We start from the raw sequence: 17,511 nt of genomic DNA on the forward strand, positions 1-17,511 counted from the left end.
TTGATGTAAAGTCAAATTCATGATAATGGGATAAAACGGTTTCTCATGGTTATTTAACCCTTTTTATCATTAACATTTAATATAACTATAGTAGATCTGTTTTTCAGTTTTAAATATACAGTTGACCCTTGAATAATGTGGGTGTTACGGGAGCCAACACCCCACACAGTCAAAGATCCATGTATAATTTTACAGTCAACCCCCCATATCTGCAGTTCCACATCCACGGATTCAACCAACTGGGGATCGTGTAGCACTGCAGAATGTATTTGTTGAAAACAATCTGAGTATAAGTGGACTCAGCCAGTTCAAACCCATGTTGTTCAAGGGTCAACTATGCTCTATTTAAATTATTGAAAACATTCTTCTGTCCTTCACCAGCAGCAATCAACAACTGCCTATCTTTGCAAAGGAGGGAGAAAAAATATAGGGTATACAGATATGCCTACTACTTCTTTTCAACTAGTGTATTAGTTTGAGCTTACGCCTTACTTATAATTGTCATAAGAAATATAGAAGATAAGCAATCAAATTATCTGTCCTGAGTTTATGTTTTTTTAACTCTCCTGGTAATAATGCTAACATATAATACCTAGTCAAAAGGAAGATTAAATAATTTCTTTTTGGAGTTATTAAAAATCTCTGGGTTTTTTTTTAACAGTTATATAAATAAAAGCATACTATGACACTAATAAGAACCATACATTAAATTAAAGGGACATGCTTTAAAATAACTAGTAGTTAACTTACTGCTAAGTTTTAAGTTATGTGCTGAAATTTGACGTCTATAAACATTTTTCTGTTGCCATTTTTTTAACTGCTTAAAAATGAAATTTACAGATACTTGGGTTGCCACTGGGATGCTGCATACTCATACAATATGTCATGAACTGCTAGACATTTTATGTTTAAAATGAAAAATGTGGGTAACACTTTATTTTAATGGTATATTAATTAGTTCCAAATTACAATGAAAATCCTATAGCAGTGAATAAAACATGACATCTACATGAATTTGAAATAAATTTATTATGATCAGCATTATCACAATGAATACTAAGTGAATTAATAATGATGAAAGACCAAAAGTATTACCAGGAATGTAATAAAACATCGAGAAAAAGCTGGAAGTTTCCAGTCACTTCATCATCAGCTAGAAGTATTATAACCCTGGATAACACTATGCGCACGTATGTAATTAGTGGCCAGAAAATAATTGACAATAAATAAAAATGAAAAAATGTGTGGTTAAGTATTTTTCTAGTAATATGCAAAAAATATGCATTTTACACATCAAAATACTATGCTTAGTCTGACCTTAGCTACTAAATAAATACTAGATTAAAAACCCAATATGCTTTCCTTTTCATTATCATATAACTTGTGGCTATTTTAGACATTAGGAATAAAATTCCGATAGTAGCTGTCCTGTGTTATAAGACATATTGATGTGTACAATGATTACTTTTTTCCATATCATTTCACTATTAGGTCTTAAAGGATTTCAAGCTCCTTAAAGGCAGAATTATGCTTATTTTCTACTTTGGGTTCTGATTATCACCCATGTTACTAATAAGAGGTCAATAACTACTTGATAATGAGAAATACGACATTTTAGAAGGTAGAAGCCATGTTTTGTTTTTCATTAATAACTCTCGTTATTATTATTACTTCACAGTTCAATGAATCATGGGTTGCAAATACATAAGCATTAGATCATAAAGTAGGAATTATCATAGTTTGTCATGTAGATTTATACTGTTAGTGTACTTTTAAAATATTTCATATTTGCTTTTCTTCATCTTCCTTCTCACTTCTCTTCACTTCATTTCCTGAACAATTAAGTCCTAAAGAAATCAGCAGTGGGCAAGAAAAGCAAAGATCTGTGCTGGGGGGTGGGGGGATGGGGAGGACCCCATGGCTCAGCATGGGGTATAACAGCCTGTGCGGGGTAAGGTGGGCATCCACATTGGGGGGGGGCAACCCCTGGGGTAGGTTGTCCCAGTCTGAGTAAGGAGAGTATTCCCATGGAGAGGCCTGGCTTTAGGGTGTTGAGGAAAGGTAAAGAAAAGGTACACATGGGAGGGCAGCCAGACAGGGAATCAGAGCCCAAGAGTGATGAAAAGAGTACCCAAGTTGGCTGGGAGGTGATAGTTCAGCACAGAGAGGAAGACCCCACACAGGGTGGAAAGTGGTATACCTAAAAGAAAAAGCAGCTGTGGTGACAGGAGTTTGATTACATACAGAGGGATTGGTCAAATAAGTGAATATATTAAAAATAAAAGAAAAGGGAAAAAAAATTAGAATGAACTCTGTAGTGCTGGATTTGAAATAGAGTTGTCAATGGATTTCAACATCTACATGGATGGATGAATGGATAGATAGATACATAGATAAAGTATAGATGTAAACTCTGTGCAAATGCATATATACACATATTTTCTAGCTCTGTCCACTTGAGAGGGCTTGAGAACAACAACACCCAATGGCACAGGCATCTACTAAAAGAAACAAGAGGTCCTTGAAGAAATGGATAACTCCAGGGCTGGGGCAGAAAAAGTAAAAGCTTAGCCTCAACTTTTTTGTGTCAGAAAGCAGGAGAGTATTACCATGATCAGGACACAGAAGGAAGCTTTTAGTGGCTTCCATTAGACAAATCTAGGACAATGCTAGCATGAATATAAATAGAGCAATGGATTTTAACCCATTGACTAAAATAGGAACATATGAGCCCATAACGATATAAATAAGAAAATATTTAAATAAATTGAAAGTTAGAAGAGGGACAGCTTCAAATTACTTGCTTTTAAAAAACACCTGTTAGTTACAAAGGAAAAAAGAACATCATAGTGAAGAAGCCTAGCAGACATAACCTTAATGACATTATCCAAATGAACCCCACCAGTAATTGGACAAATCAAAATCATGCAGTACCTGGTAGATGTATTGAAAAGATCAGAGCATTACTTCTGTGATATTTCTGCCATACATACTCTGAATCTAATAGAGGAAAAATCAGACAAACTTAAATTGAGGGAAATTCCACAAAATAACTGATCTGTGTTCTTCAAAGGGGTCAAGGTCATGAAAATTGAAGAAAATTTGAGAAAATGCTCTATATTAAAAATAACTAAAGAGACAAAACAAACAACATTTTTTGCTATAAATAACATTATTGGGACAATTGGCAAAGTTTGGAGTCTGAAGATTAGATGGTGGAAATGTACAAATATTAATTTCTTGATTTTGATGGTTGAATTGTGGTTATATAGAAAATGTTCTCATATGGAAAAAGAATTTGCAAGGCATCAGATTGCAACCCATCCCCATTTGGTTTTTGAAAGAAGTATCTTCTGTTCTGTATTGCAACTTTTGTGTAAATTTGAGATCATATACACACACACACAAGAATGGCATCTCAATATTGTTTTAAGTTCTTCAAACACTTTTCATAGCTTAAAATATATTATTTAAAGTAGACTTAAGAGTAAGGGAAATTATCATGCACAAAGAAAACCATCTTACAATGATAAAAATGTTAATTTATCATATCTATTAAGCAGATATGATCATTTTAAAGGCATATGCACCTAATAATAAAGCTTCAAAATACATGAAGCAAAACCTGACAAAACTAAAAGGAGAAATAGACAAATCCACAATTATAGTTGGGAATTGCAACATGTATCCCCTAATAATTGATAGGACAACTGTACAGGAAATCCATAACAATATAGAAAATGTGAATATTTGTCAACCAACTTGATCTAATTGATATTTATAGAATACTCTACCCAAAATTATATATTTGGTATGTCTTCAAATTCATTGATCTTTTATTTGCAATATTTTAGTCTGATGTTTAGTCCATCTAATGAATTATTTCTTTCAGATGCTGTGTTTTCTTAATCTCTAAAAGTCTCATTTGCTTCTTCTTTATATTCCATTTAACTTCTCATTATGCTCATATTTTCCTTTAAGTCTTTAAATTCTGAATCGCTATTTAAAAATCCTTGTCTCCTAATTTTATTATCTTGTCTGTTTCTATTAACTGATTTTTCTCCTCCTTGTTACAGGTCTTAGTTTGCTACATTTTTCTCCTACTAGTAATTTATGAATAGATGCTGGATACTATGAAGGCTATGCTGTTGAGAATTTGGATTTTGTTCAGAAATTACCTCCAGGAATAAAGATGGGGTAATTGTCTGGATAATGTAATTTATTTCCTTTCTTTCAGAGATCCTAATCCTGCACTGTCTGTTGCATCAATGTCTAGAAATAAGTTTTCATATATTTTGTTCAGTCTTCTAATTTTTCATGGTGGGAGGGCAAGTTTTGTACCAGTTACATCTTCATGGACACTTATTTTATATATTTAATTTTATCTTTTCAAAACAAAATTGGGGGTAATTCCCTGGCAGTCCAGTGGTTGAGACTCAGCGCTTTCACTGTTGAGGGCCCGGGTTCAATCCCTGGTCAGGGAACTAAGATCCCACAAGCTGTGTGGTGCAGCCAAAAAAATTAAAATTAATATTAAAAAAAAAATCAAAACAAATTTTTTGTCTTAGAACAAATTTTTACCTATTTATTTCCTGTTTATTTCACAAATAATACATGAACATGCAAAGCTTAATATAAAAATAGAGAAAAAAAATTGATATAGAAAAATAGAGAAAAAAATTGATTCCATTTCAACCTACCTTATCCTCCAATTTTCAAAACCTAATCATTATTAACAGCTTGTTATATGACTCCAGACCCATATTTTTGTGTCTCTATGTATTTATACATAAAAATTTCATGCTAAATGTATTACATGCTTCCTATGACCTCTTTTTTTAACTTTGTCTCAGAGATTTTTACATCATTATCTATAAAATTTTTCACTCTTTTAAACTGCTACTTAATATTCCATCATGTGAATATGGCTTTATTTATTTAGCCAGATTAGTTACAAATACATACAAGTCTCTTCTGTGTTTTTCCTCTTGGAAATAATGCTTTAATGAATGCCTTTATTCATAACCCCACATATAAAATACTCTGTGCACAAATTGTGTACATATTTCTATAGGGTAAGTAGATACAGTCATATGCATTTTGATGCTATTGTAAATTATATTATTTTTGTAGTTTCAAATTATAATTGCCCACTGCTATTATATTAAAAAAAATTGATTTTTGTGTATTGTGTATTGTATCATGCAATCTTGCTAAATTCACTTTTTATTTCTAAATCATTTTGTTTGTAGGTGGTTTAGAGTTTTGTATGCATAAAATTGTGTTTTCAGTGAATAAAGACAATTTTATGGAGGTTCCTCAGAAAACTAAACATAGAATTACCATATGATCCAGCAATCCCACTTCTGGGAATATACCCGGACAAAACTATAATTCAAAAAGATACATGCACCCCTATGTTCACAGCTGCACTGTTCACAATAGCCAAAACATGGAAACAACCTAAATGTTCATCAACAGATGAATGGATAAAGAAGATGTGGTACATATATACAATGGAATACTACTCAGCCATAAAAAAGAATGAAATAATGCCATTTGCAGCAACATGGATGGACCTAGAGATTATCATACTAGGTGAAGTAAGTCAGAAAGAGAAAGACAAATACCATATAATATCACTTATATGTGGAATCTAAAATATGACACAAATGAACATATCTACAAAACAGAAACAGACTCATAGACAGAGAACAGACTTATGGTTGCCAAGGGGGAGGGGGGAGGGGGAGGGATGGACTGGGAGTTTGGGGTTGGTAGATGCAAACTATTACATTTAGAATGGATAAACAACAAGGTCCTAATGTACAGCACAGGGAACTAAATTCAATATCCTGTGATAAAACAAAATGGAAAAGAATATTAAAAAAAGAATGTCTATATGTGTGTAACTGAGTCACTTTGCTGTACAGCAGATGGGCACAACATTGTAAACCAACTCTACTTCAATAAAAAAAAGACAATTGTAGTTCTTCCTGTGCAATTTTAACCCCTTTTATTTATTTATTATGCAAAATTTAAAATTAGTAAGGAAAGTGTGGATAGTTCAATAAATGGTGTTGAGCCAACTGTATTTCTATAGAAAAAAATTAAGTTATTATCTCACACAATACATGCATAGAAATATAACTGCATAAAGAGTGAAGGAAAAATGTAATAAAACTTTTAAATATTATCAGTAAATACAGATAATTTTCTTATAATCATGGGCTGGAAAAGACTACTCAAAAATAGGCTAAAATTCCCAAAGCCAGAGAAATAGATTGACTAATTTGACTACATAGAAAACTGAAAGATAGTTTGGTAGACATTACCATAAACCTAAAATATATGTATTGGCTTTGGGAGTAGGTGATGGGGCAGCCAGTGGAGGAGTTCTTAAGGCCACAAAAGGGACAATTTAGGCTAGAAGAGTGGAGAGGTAACAGATTAGAAGCTAGATAAAGAAGTACCTGCATTATGTATTAGTGACACAATTAGCAGGACTGTTGCCTGTAACTGCTTGTTGATTGAAAATGTACTAATGATTTTTTGAACCTGCACAAAGATGTCTAGGAAGAATACTGAAAGTGCCAGATGGATTCTTTTAACTGCGTAGAATAAGGGGTATCTCATAAATCTCAGTATCACAATGCTTATCTAAATTTAACCATAAATACTACATACAAGTATAATTGCTCATCATTGTTTCCGTTACTTCTTTTGTTCTTCCCCTATCCTCAAATCCTTGTTATGATTTAATTTTCACTTGATTACACAGAGTACTTTCTAGAGAACATTTCCTCAGGTTGGGTACATGGATGATGTAACTCTGAGTCTTTACATGTCTAAAAATATCTCATCAAAAAAATGAATAAGATCCTTGCTAGGTTTAGGATTTTTAGTTGTTACCTTGAATAATCGATACTTATTGTCCTTTTCTAGGTCTCTGTGTTGCATATGAGCCATCCAATGCTGGACTCTTTCCTTAGCAAATCACTTTTCTCTTTTCTGTCTATATTAGAAGCTTGTAAAATTTTTTCTGTATCCTTGGATAGATAATATCTAAGAAGTATGTCTTCCAAAAGAAAATCCTGTCTAGGACTCAGACAGTCCTTTCAATTCAAAGCCATACTCATTCTTCAGTTTAGGAACATTTTCTGCTAGTATTTCTTTATTATTAATCTATCTCCTTCCCATTCCTACTCCATATTCTGCAGTGACTATTATTCATATACTAAGTCCCATAGATATGTCTACCACATTGCTTTCCTGAAACATTTATATTTCAGTTATGACTATCCTATGTTTTAATTGATTTATTACATTTTTAAGCTGAAAATAATTTTAATTGGTTCCAGTAATTGTTTTTTCTCTAATTTTATTTCTGTACAAGTTCTTATTATATTTTTACTAAAGTTTACATCCGTGTCCTCCATTAGTTCTAACTCCACAGTAGCCACCTATTCTGGCTTCTTAGCTTAATCTCCTTCCTCCAAACTAAAGTTCCCTTGAATGGCTTATGAATTTTCTCTGCCTATTTATGTTGATAGATATTCAATTGCTTGATATCTAGGCAGGACTGCCTGCTCAGGTCACTAGGGCAGTAGCGTACTGACAGGCAGTAAAAGTTACTGTAAAAACGTTTTCTGTTCAATGAGCCAGCAGTGAACATGTTGGGGAACTGAGATCTCTCTTTTGGTGCCTGAGGCATAGGTATTCCTTAGACCAATTCCAGGTCAGGAGGATTCCAGAGCTTCCATGGTCAAAGAAAAGAAGCCATTCACTCTCAGAAGTGCTTCTTCAAGCTTTTGGTAGCTGATTTTGGAGACATACCAGAGGTCCTACTAGTATCTGCATCATCTGTGGACTCTACCAGATGCAGGCTTCTTTCTAAGCAGTGGGGTTCTTGGTCCTTATAGCTGTGCTTCCCTTATTTTGAAAACTGAGTTGTCTAAACACAGATGTGCAAGGGAGAAAAGAATAAGAGCTGCTGGCTTAGACTCCCATCTCTCCTTCTTCCTACTGAATTTTTGTTTTCTAGAAATTCTTCAAAATTACTGGTCTATTAATTGCATGCTTTTTTGTTCTTAAAATTTTGTAGATTTAGTCTTTAAAAATTTTTTTACACTTAACTGTATTTTGAATGAAATCAAAGGAGAAGTATACATAAATGCTTAGTATGTCTTCTGATCTAATTCCTCATCTAGTTATTGCTGGTACCAAGAAGAGTTACTGATTTTTCTAAATTTACCTTGTAATCAGACACTTTATCAAATTCATTTTATTTCTAAGAGTTTTTTAAGTAGATTACCTTGCATTTTCTCAGCTTTATAATTTCATGATCTGTAACCAACTTTTACTTCTTCCCTTCTAATATTTACTAATAAATATTTAGGTTTTTTTTCTTTTATTACAGTATTGGCTACAATTTCCAGAAAAAGGTTCCAAATAGTAGAATTAATGTGTATTTTTCTCTTGTTTTTGAATTAAATGGAACTATCGATATTGTATTTCAACAACACACATGATGTTGGCTATTGGTTTTAGAAACATATTCTTTATTATAAGCACGTTTCCCTTTATTTCTCATTTGTAAAGATTTTTTAACTTGAGAGTTTTATCTGAATGATGGTTACACGGGTATACACATACGTAAAAATTATTAAGCTGTACACTTATAGTTTATGTACTTCATTAAATGTACATAATATATCAAAATTTTTAAAACTTTTATAAATAAAAGAAAAATACTCATAAATAAATAAATTTATCAACTGCCTTTCTTATATCTGCTGAGTTGATCATATGCATTTTATTCTTTGCTCTCCTGTTGTGATTTCCTTTTTTTTTTTTTTTTAAACATCTTTATTGAAGTATAATTGCCTTACAATAGTGTGTTAGCTTCTGCTTTATAACAAAGTGAATCAGTTATACATATACAATATGTTCCCATTTCTCTTCCCTCTTGCATCTCCCTCCCTCCCACCCTCCCCATCCCACCCCTCTAGGTGGTCACAAAGCACCGAGCTGATCTCCCTGTGCTATGCGGCTGCTTCCCACTAGTTATCTATTTTACATTTGGTAGTGTATATATGTCCATGACACTCTCTTACCCTGTCACATCTCACCCCACCCCCTCCCCATATCCTCAAGTCCATTCTCTAGTAGGTCTGTGTCTTTATTCCCGTCTTGCCACTAGGTTCTTCATGGCCTTTTTTTTTTCCCTTAGATTCCGTATATATGTGTTAGCATACTGTATTTGTTTTTCTCTTTCTGACTTACTTCACTCTGTATGACAGACTCTAACTCCATCCACCTCATTACAAATACCTCCATTTCATTTCTTTTTATGGCTGAGTAATATTCCATTGTATATATGTGCCACATCTTCTTTATCCATTCATCTGTCGATGGACACTTAGGTTGCTTCCATGTCCTGGCTATTGTAGATAGAGCTGCAATGAACATTTTGGTACATGACTCTTTTTGACCTATGGTTTTCTCAGGGTATATGCCCAGTAGTGGGATTGCTGGGTCGTATGGTAGTTCTATTTGTAGTTTTTTAAGGAACCTCCATACTGTTCTCCATAGTGGCTGTATCAATTTACATTCCCACCAACAGTGCAAGAGTGTTCCCTTTCCTCCACACCCTCTCCAGCATTTATTGTTTCTAGATTTTTTGATGATGGCCATTCTGACCGGTGTGAGATGATATCTCATTGTAGTTTTGATTTGCATTTCTCTAATGATTAATGATGTTGAGCATTCTTTCATGTGTCTGTAGGCCATCTGTATATCTTCTTTGGAGAAATGTCTATTTAGATCTTCTGCCCATTTTTGGATTGGGTTGTTCGTTTTTTTGTTATTGAGCTGCATGAGCTGCTTGTAAATCTTGGAGATTAATCCTTTGTCAGTTGCTTCATTTGCAAATATTTTCTCCCATTCTGAGGGTTGTCTTTTGGTCTTGTTTATGGTTTCCTTTGCTGTGCAAAAGCTTTTAAGTTTCATTAGGTCCCATTTGTTTATTTGTGTTCTTATTTCCATTTCTCTGGGAGCTGGGTCAAAAAGAATCTTGCTGTGATGTATGTCATAGAGTGTTCTGCCTATGTTTTCCTCTAAGAGTTTGATAGTGTCTGCCCTTACACTTAGGTCTTTAATCCATTTTGAGTTTATTTTTGTGATGGTGTCAGGGAGTGTTCTAATTTCATACTTTTACATGTTCCTGTACAATTTTCCCAGCACCACTTATTGAAGAGGCTGTCTTTTCTCCACTGTATATGCTTGCCTCCTTTATCAAAGATAAGTTGACCATATGTGTGTGGGTTTATCTCTGGGCTTTCTATCCTGTTCCATTGATCTATATTTCTGTTTTTGTGCCAGTACCAAACTGTCTTGATTACTGAAGCTTTGTAATATAGTCTGAAGTCAGGGAGCCTGATTCCCCCAGCTCCATTTTTCGTTCTCAAGATGGCTTTGGCTATTCGAGGTCTTTTGTGTTTCCATACAAATTGTGAAATTTTTTGTTCTAGTTCTGTGAAAAATGCCAGTGGTAGTTTGATAGGGATTGCATTGAATCTGTAGATTGCTTTGGGTAGTAGAGTCATTTTCACAATGTTGATTCTTCCAATCCAGGAACACGGTATATCTCTCCATCTATTCGTATCATCTTTAATTTCTTTCATCAGTGTCTTATAATTTTCTGCATACAGGTCTTTTGTCTCCTTAGGTAGGTTTATTCCTAGATATTTTATTCTTTTTGTTGCAATGGTAAATGGGAGTGTTTTCTTAATTTCACTTTCAGATTTTTCGTCATTAGTGTATAGAAATGCAAGAGATTTCTGTGCATTAATTTTGTATCCTGCTACTTTACCAAATTCATTGATTAGCTCTAGGAGTTTTCTGGTAGCATCTTTAGGATTCTCTATGTATAGTATCATGTCGTCTGCAAATAGTGACAGCTTTACTTCTTCTTTTCCGATTTGGATTCCTTTTATTTCTTTGTCTTCTCTTATTGCTGTGGCTAACACTTCCAAAACTATGTTGAATAATAGTGGTGAGAGTGGGCAACCTTGTCTTGTTCCTGATCTTAGTGGAAATGGTTTCAGTTTTTCACCATTGAGGACGATGTTGGCTGTGGGTTTGTCATATATGGCCTTTATTATGTTGAGGAAAGTTCCCTCTATGCCTACTTTCTGCAGGGCTTTTATCATAAATGGGTGTTGAATTTTGTCGAAAGCTTTCTCTGCATCTATTGAGATGATCATATGGTTTTTCTCCTTCAATTTGTTAATATGGTGTATCACATTGATTGATTTGCGTATATTAAAGAATCCTTGCATTCCTGGGATAAACCCCACTTGATCATGGTGTATGATCCTTTTAATGTGCTGTTGGATTCTGTTTGCTAGTATTTTGTTGAGGATTTTTGCATCTATGTTCATCAGTGATATTGGCCTGTAGTTTTCTTTCTTTGTGACATCTTTGTCTGGTTTTGGTATCAGGGTGATGGTGGCCTCGTAGAATGAGTTTGGGAGTGTTCCTCCCTCTGCAATATTTTGGAAGAGTTTGAGAAGGATAGGTGTTAGCTCTTCTCTAAATGTTTGATAGAATTCACCTGTGAAGCCATCTGGTCCTGGGCTTTTGTTTGTTGGAAGGTTTTTAATCACAGTTTCAATTTCAGTGCTTGTGATTGGTCTGTTCATATTTTCTATTTCTTCCTGGTTCAGTCTCGGCAGTTTGTGCATTTCTAAGAATCTGTCCATTTCTTCCAGGTTGTCCATTTTATTGGCATAGAGTTGCTTGTAGTAATCTCTCATGATCTTTTGTATTTCTGCAGTGTCAGTGGTTACTTCTCCTTTTTCATTTCTAATTCTATTGATCTGAGTCTTCTCCCTTTTTCTCTTGATGAGTCTGGCTAATGGTTTATCAATTTTGTTTATCTTCTCAAAGAACCAGCTTTTAGTTTCATTGATTTTTGCTATTGTTTCCTTCATTTCTTTTTCATTTATTTCTGACCTGATCTTTATAATTTCTTTCCTTCTGCTGGCTTTGGGGTTTTTTTGTTCTTCTTTCTCTAATTGCTTTAGGTGCAAGGTTAGGTTGTTTATTCGAGATGTTTCCTGTTTCTTGAGGTAGGCTTGTATTGCTATAAACTTCCCTCTTAGCACTGCTTTTGCTGCGTCCCATAGGTTTTGGGTCGTCGTGTCTCCGTTGTCATTTGTTTCTAGGTATTTTTTGATTTCCCCTTTGATTTCTTCAGTAATCACTTCCTTATTAAGTAATGTATTGTGTAGCCTCCATGTGTTTGTATTTTTTACAGATCTTTTCCTGTAATTGATATCTAGTCTCATAGCGTTGTGGTCGGAAAAGATACTTGATACGATTTCAATTTTCTTAAATTTACCAAGGCTTGATTTGTGACCCAAGATATGATCTATCCTGGAGAATGTTCCATGAGCACTTGAGAAAAATGTGTATTCTGTTGTTTTTGGGTGGAATGTCCTATAAATATCAATTAAGTCCATATTGTTTAATGTATCATTTAAAGCTTGTGTTTCCTTATTTATTTTCATTTTGGATGATCTGTCCATTGGCGAAAGTGGGGTGTTAAAGTCCCCTACTATGATTGTGTTGCTGTCAATTTCCCCTTTTATGGCTGTTAGTATTTGCCTTATGTATTGAGGTGCTCCTATGCTGGGTGCATAAATATTTACAATTGTTATAGCTTCCTCTTGGATCGATCCCTTGATCATTATATAGTGTCCTTCTTTGTCTCTTGTAATAGTCTTTATTTTAAAGTCTATTTTGTCTGATATGAGAATTGCTACTCCAGCTTTCTTTTGATTTCCATTTGCATGGAATATCTTTTTCCATCCCCTCACTTTCAGTCTGTATGTGTCTCTAGGTCTGAAGTGGGTCTCTTGTAGACAGCATATATATGGGTCTTGTTTTTGTATCCATTCAGCCAGCCTGTGTCTTTTGGTGGGAGCATTTAATCCATTTACATTCAAGGTAATTATCGATATGTATGTTCCTATTCCCATTTTCTTAAATGTATTGGGTTTGTTATTGTAGGTGTTTTCCTTCTCTTGTGTTTCTTGCCTAGAGAATTTCCTTTAGCATTTGTTGTAAAGCTGGTTTGGTGGTGCTGAACTCTCTCAGCTTTTGCTTGTCTGTAAAGGTTTTAATTTCTCCATCAAATCTGAATGAGATCCTTGCTGGGTAGAGTAATCTTGGTTGTAGGTTTTTCTCCTTCATCACTTTAAGTATATCCTGCCACTCCCTTCTGGCTTGCAGAGTTTCTGCTGATAGATCAGATGTTAACCTTATGGGGATTCCCTTGTGTGTTATTTGTTTTTTTTCCCTTGCTGCCTTTAATATGTTTTCCTTATATTTAATTTTTGACAGTTTGATTAATATGTGTCTTGGCGTGTTCCTCCTTGGGTTTATCCTGTATGGGACTCTCTGTGCTTCCAGGACTTGATTAACTATTTCCTTTCCCATATTAGGGAAGTTTTCAACTATAATCTCTTCAAAAATTTTCTCAGTCCCTTTCTTTTTCTCTTCTTCTTCTGGTACCCCTATAATTCGAATGTTGGAGCGTTTAATGTTGTCCCAGAGGTCCCTGAGACTGTCCTCAGTTCTTTTCATTCTTTTTTCTTTATCCTGCTCTGTAGTAGTTATTTCCACCATTTTATCTTCCAGGTCACTTATCCTTTCTTCTGCCTCAGTTATTCTACTATTGATCCCATCTAGAGTATTTTTAATTTCATTTATTGTGTTCTTCATCATTGCTTGGTTCCTCTTTAGTTCTTCTACATCCTTGTTAAATGTTTCTTGCATTTTGTCTATTCTATTTCCAAGATTTTGGATCATCCTTACTATCATTATTCTGAATTCTTTTTCAGGTAGACTACCTATTTCCTCTTCATTTGTTAAGTCCAGTGTGTTTTGAGCCTGCTCCTTCATCTGCTGTGTGTTTTTCTGTCGTCTCATTTTGCCTATCTTACTGTGTTTGGGGTCTCCTTTTCACAGGCTGCAGGTTCGTAGTTCCCGTTGTTTTTGGTATCTGTCCCCAGTGGCTAAGGTTGGTTCAGTGGGTTGTGTAGGCTTCCTGGTGGAGGGAACTAGTGCCTGAGTTCTGGTGGATGAGGCTAGATCTTGTCTTTCTGGTGGGCACGTCCACGTCTGGTGGTGTATTTTGGGGTGTCTGTGGCCTTATTATGATTTTAGGCAGCCTCTCTGCTAATGGATGGGGTTGTGTTCCTGTCTAGCTAGTTGTTTGGCATAGGGTGTCCAGCACTGTAGCTTGCTGGTCGTTGAGTGAAGCTGGGTCTTGATGTTGAGATGGAGATCTCTGGGAGATTTTTGCCGTTTGGTATTACGTGGAGCTGGGAGGTCTCTTGTGGACCAGTGTTCTGAAGTTGGCTCTCCCACCTCAGAGGCACGGCCCTGATGCCTGGCTGGAGCACCAAGAGCCTTTCATCCACACGGCTCAGAGTAAAAGGGAGAAAAAATAGAAAGAAAGAAAGAAAGAGGCTATAATATAGTGAAGTAAAATAAAGCTATTGTAAAGCAAAGCTATACAGACAAAATCTCACCCAGAAGCATATACATATACACTCACAAAAAAAAGGAAAAGGGGAAAAATTAATATCTCCTGCTCCCAGAGTCCCCCTCCTGAATTTGGGATGATTCGTTGTCTATTCAGGTATTCAACAGATGCAGGTATATCAAGTTGTTTGTGGAGTTTTAATCCGCTGCTCCTGAGGCTGCTGGGAGAGATTTCCCCTTCTCTTCCCTGTTCGCACAGCTTCTGGTGTTCAGCTTTGGATTTGGACCTGCCTCTGTGTGTAGGTCGCCTGAGTGCATCTGTTCCCCGCCCAGACAGGACGGGGTTAAAGGAGCAGCTGCTTCGGGGGCTCTGGCTCACCCAGGCCGCGGGGAGGGAGGGGTACAGAGGAGGCGGGGCGAGCCTGCGGCGGCCGAGGCCGGCGTGACGTTGCACCAGCCCGAAGCGCACAGTGCGTTCTCCCGGGGATGTTGTCCCCGGATCCCGGGACCCTGGCAGTGGTGGGCTGCACAGGCTACCGGGAGGGGCGGTGTGGAGAGTGACCTGTGCTCACACACAGGCTTTTTGGAGGCGGCAGCAGCAGCCCCAGCGTCTCACGCCCGTCTCTGGGGTCCGGGCTGATCGCCGCGGCTAGCGCCCTTCTCTGGAGTTCATTTAGGCGGCGCTCTGAATCCCCTCTCCCCGCGCGCAGTGAAACAAAGAGGCAAGAAAAAGTCTCTTGCCTCTTCGGCAGCTGCAGACCTTTTCCCGGACTCTCTCCCGGCTAGCTGTGGTGCGCCAACCCCTTCAGGCTGTGTTCACGCCGCCAGCCCCAGTCCTCTCCCTGCGATCCGACCGAAGCCGAGCCTCAGCTCCCAGCCCCGCCCGCCCCGGCGGGTGAGCAGACAAGCCTCTCGGGCTGGTGAGCGCTGCTCGGCGCTGAGCCTCTGTGCGGGAGTCTCTCCATTTCTCCCTCTGCGGATTTCCTTTAATATTATGATTTTACTGGGTGCTAACTAATGTGACAAAAAATCATTTAATTTTCTTAGTTAACATCTCAATAGGCATTATTGCCTCGTTTACAGATGAGAAAGCTGATATTTAAAGTGTTTAAGTAAGGTAAGAGTATAAATTTAAGAGCTTAAGTTTAAGCCTAAAGTAACACAGAATTAGGATTTCAACTGTTTCTGCATTCTGCCATAAATCATCCTTGTATGCTTGGCAGAAGCCTTGCTAAATTTTACTGGTCAGAATTGAGTCCCACTGAACAGAAAAATCAGCAACTAATTAGAATCAGAGGAAGAGACTCGTGTCTATCCGACTAAGTGCTATTTACAATCTTTAGGTTACTAGGACCAAGATGATTATCCAAAGTCAAGGACATCAAACCAACTAATTAGACTAAGAATACAGTCAAGAACCTTTGACTATGTTGGAGTTAGAAACAAATTGATTATGTTTATGGGAATAATGGATTCCAGAATCAGGCCAACTTAAGGAACATTATACTTTAGGTTGACACAAGGTAATGAAGTCCAGGTAAATCGCTTGTACTGGAGAGTACTTGCCATACCAGGTGCTTCCCTTTCCTCAACTTGACCTTAGAAAGGCAGGTTAGACCTTATGTATTTGATGTCCCTAATTCCATGCAGGGACTTGACTTAAAGTCCCCATACTCCAAGCATAAGGTTTGGACTGAGATGGATCAAACTTCATTAGATCTTTGATCTTTTTGAACAAGTAACTTACACTTTTAAGATCTCATTTTCCTCTGTTGTAAAGTAGGAATAATAAAAATCACTTCATATGATTACTGTGAAAGTCAAAATAAAATAATATTTGTGAAAGCACTTAACAGAGTTCTCAGCACATACCAGCTATTCAATTGCATTTATTTCTCTTTCTACTCCCTTCTCTCTATCCTCACGCACTCCCCATGCCCCGCTTCAGAGGGTAAGGGATCTGGAAATTTGAGTTAGCCACTCGGTCTCTACAGTGTCTCTGTAGAACTTCTAGCCCTCTTCCTGAGCACCTGCTTTCTCAATATTCCCCTACACATACCCTTCAGCTAAGTTAATTAAAAGAGATTTTGACATATATTAGGTTAATTTCTGCTTATATACCTTTAGAAAACTATATATGGTTTAAAATGATTGCAAATCTTATTTATTTTTCTCATAAAGGCAGATTTGACTTAAATTTTCTTAACAAGCAAAACAGGCCACAAAGAGTTAAACTAATAAACGATGGAATTGGAGGAGGAAAGCAGAAAAAAGAAAACAAAATCAAAATGCTCTACCAATTTCAAAATAAGTTTGGAGTTTTCTTCATTATTTATTTTTAAAGACAGAAGTCAGATCAAGTCACTCCTCTATTGAAAATCCCCTATGACTTCCTATCTTAATCAGAGTAGAATCCAATATACTTACTATGGCTTAAAGGCCCCGAATGATCTGGCTTCCAACCCTGTCCTGCAACACATTCATGCAGGCTTCTGACAACAGGGCCATAGCACTTGATGTTACAGCTCCTGAAGGCTCATCCCTGAGATCCCTATCTAGTAGGCCTACTCATCCACTTTCATTAGGACTCTGTTCAAATATTACCTGATCGGAGAAGCATCCTCAGACCACTCTAAAACAGGATGTTTGTTCACGCTTTGCTCACCCTACCTTGCTTTATTCTTTTTGGTTACAATCACCCCAAGACAAAATATTATATGTAAGTTTATTTATGTTCTGTCTCCCTCATGACTCTTTTGTTCACTGCTGTATCCTCAATACCTAGAACAGTCCTTAGCACATAATAGGTGCTCCATCCATATTTAATTAATCAGTGAATATTTAATTCATAAATATAGTATTGAGAATCTAAGTAGAGTGCATTAAGTTCTCATAAGAAATGTTAGAAATAAGTTCCCTTCTGAATAATATTAAAATCTAAAAAAATAAAATAAA

The 17,511-nt window shown here is 36.3% G+C and overlaps 1 protein-coding gene across 3 annotated transcripts in view; it reads right to left on the reverse strand.

The window, feature by feature from the left end:
- SPATA17 (spermatogenesis associated 17) overlaps positions 1-17,511 on the reverse strand; it is a 199,524-nt gene that overhangs the window by 178,515 nt on the left and 3,498 nt on the right. Inside the window, exon 2 of one of the 3 annotated variants that reach the window (XM_057556584.1) lies at positions 2,935-3,000. The exons of the other annotated variants lie outside the window; for them this stretch is intronic. The gene's annotated coding sequence lies outside the window, so the exon portion shown is untranslated. The remainder of the gene's footprint in view (positions 1-2,934; positions 3,001-17,511) is intronic. 3 annotated transcript variants of the gene reach the window in all.

The sequence above is a fragment of the Balaenoptera acutorostrata genome, chromosome 1 (assembly GCF_949987535.1).
Source record: "Balaenoptera acutorostrata chromosome 1, mBalAcu1.1, whole genome shotgun sequence".
In the NCBI taxonomy this organism is placed as follows: Eukaryota; Metazoa; Chordata; class Mammalia; order Artiodactyla; family Balaenopteridae; genus Balaenoptera; species Balaenoptera acutorostrata.